Genomic DNA, 2,423 nt, shown 5'->3' on the forward strand with positions numbered 1-2,423 from the left:
ATAAGTCCAAAATCAATATTTCAGAGAAGAAATATTATTGGCCATAAAATGAATGAACTGCTGACATGTGCTACAAGATGGCTGAACTTTGCAATCACAGTTTGCCAAGCACAGGCGAAGTGAAAGAAGCCAGATACAAAGTACCACATATTGTATGGGCCCAATTATATGACATGTCTGGAACAGGCAAATCTATAGGAACAGGAAGTAGAATGGCGGTTGCTTAGGGCTGAGGAGATGGGGAATTGGACAGTGATAGCTGAGGGAATAGAGTTCCTTTTAGAAATGATAAAAATACTCTACGATTGATTGTGATGGTTGCACAATGCTGTGAATATACTAAAAACCACTGAATTGTACACTTTAAATGTGTGGATTGTATGGTATGTGAATTATCCTATATAATAAAAGGCTAATATGCAAATTGTCCCCTCTACCATAAGTTCGACCAGGAGTTTGACCATGGGGTAGGGTCAGCCTGCCAGCTGCCCACAGGCCCTTTCCCCAGCTGGCTCCACCCCTGATCAGCCCCAATTGGGGCGGACTAGCTGGACCCCACCTGTGCACGAATTCATGAACTGGGCCTCTAGTATCTCAATAAAGCTGTTACAAAACACACACACACACACACACACACACACACACAATCCTTTTCTCAAGGAGCCTTTGGAAGGACTAAAGCTCTAAGGAACTTTAAGCTGGGCCTCTCTGGTGGCCTGGAGGAGAAGACTCACCTGTAGATCTTAAGCTTTCCCCCCGTGAAGCCAGGGTGGTTTTCTTTGCTGAGAGAGCCAGAGGCAGAGTAAGTAAATGGCCTGCACAGTTACATTTCCTCCTGAGGGTGCAGAGACAGAGCTGGGGCTGGGTAAGTGGGGAGCATGCTTTTCTCCCCCTTTATGACCTGAGCAGAGGAGAGGCCCTGTGGTGCTCTCTACCTGGGAGCCAGCAGGCAGGGCCATGCTTGTCCCATAGACACCCTCTGCACCGGTGGGGGAGTCAGCCCAAAATAGCGCAGGCCGCGACACCAGTTGGGAAAGCAGATGGGAAAGTCTGGGGCTTTGGAAGGAGCAGATGTGGGTTTTGTTCCCAGTTCTGCTGCTTTTCTCTGTGACCTTGGGTGCAGCATTCACTCTGGGTCTCAGATTTTCTACTTTGGAAAAGGAGAAGCAAACGTCTGCGCGTCTGTCTCCACAGGGCTTCTTGAAGGAACCCAAGACAAAGACAGTTAACGTTGGATGGGACTTTGGTGCTCAAATCTGTTCTCTACACTCCCCACCGGGAAGAACTGCTTGAAGCCTTCTAGTGCTAGGAGCTCACTACCTTCCACTTCATTGCTCAACAGCGCTGGGTGTGGCTATGCGAAGCCCTTCCTTATACTGAACTGACTTCTGCCAGCTCTTCCCATTAATCTTGGTTCTCTCCTGAGGGCATCCTGGGATGTGACTAATGCCTTGGCTATGATGCCCAGCAGAGCCCACCTCATTGGGATCTCTGGCCTTCTTAGGTGCCAGGAAGCCACTCCCAACTCAGAGTGAGCTTGCCCCTCCCTGCCTTGTTCAGGGCCTGTGGTTGGACCATTCCTCTTTCTTACCTACCCAGCTATGCGACCCAGTCTCTCTCACTCCTCAGACCTATGATGCCCAAGCTGCTCCCCTTCCCAGCTGCAACTTGGACTTGCTGCTCAGATGAACTTTCTTCCTGCCCTCTGCAAGGAACCCTCAGCCCCACCTGGCCCTGAAGGCCCCTCCCACCCCACTGAGCCTGTGGCTGGCAGTCCTGCAGGGTCGTCCCAGCCTCTGCAGAGGGACTGGCAGACTGGAGAGCCCACCAGCTCTCTGAAGATAGTAACCAGGCCCATCTGCCTCAGTGTTTCCATTCAACGGTGACCTCCGAGTCCATCCACCCCCTTCAAACTGCCCACCTCCCCAGGAATGCAGCGCCTGGAGCTCACCGCAGGCTCTCAGCACAGCCTGGCCGAGCCAGGCAGCTGAGGAGCATGCCCTGTCTCTCCTTCTAGAGCCACCTTCTGTTAGTGCCCAGATGTGTAAGTCCCAGAGAGGGGAAACCTTTGGCATTTAGGAATGCCATCCTCAGGTGGGTTGATATACCCACGTGGCACCATTGCCTCCTTTGTGGCGTGCCCTGGTGGTCGTGAATGCCATCAGGTGTAATTCTTCACCGTGTGACCTCACCAGGTGCTCCCCTTTGTTCTGCCCCCTGCCCCATTTCCCCCCACTCTCTTCTGGCTCCATTTTCCTTCTCGGTGTGAAGAGAAGTTAGGTTCTGCCACTAACATACCTCTCTGGCTCTGTAGGGCAGCCCGGTGCCCGGGCCCTCCTCGCCCCGACGTTGGAAGCCTCTGCTGGGCTGGGTGGCTGAGCCCAGCACGGCCCCTTGTCTGGCTGGCTCCAGGAGCCACATCC

Source organism: Pipistrellus kuhlii, unplaced genomic scaffold (genome assembly GCF_014108245.1).
Source record: "Pipistrellus kuhlii isolate mPipKuh1 unplaced genomic scaffold, mPipKuh1.p scaffold_m20_p_28, whole genome shotgun sequence".
NCBI lineage: Eukaryota > Metazoa > Chordata > Mammalia > Chiroptera > Vespertilionidae > Pipistrellus > Pipistrellus kuhlii.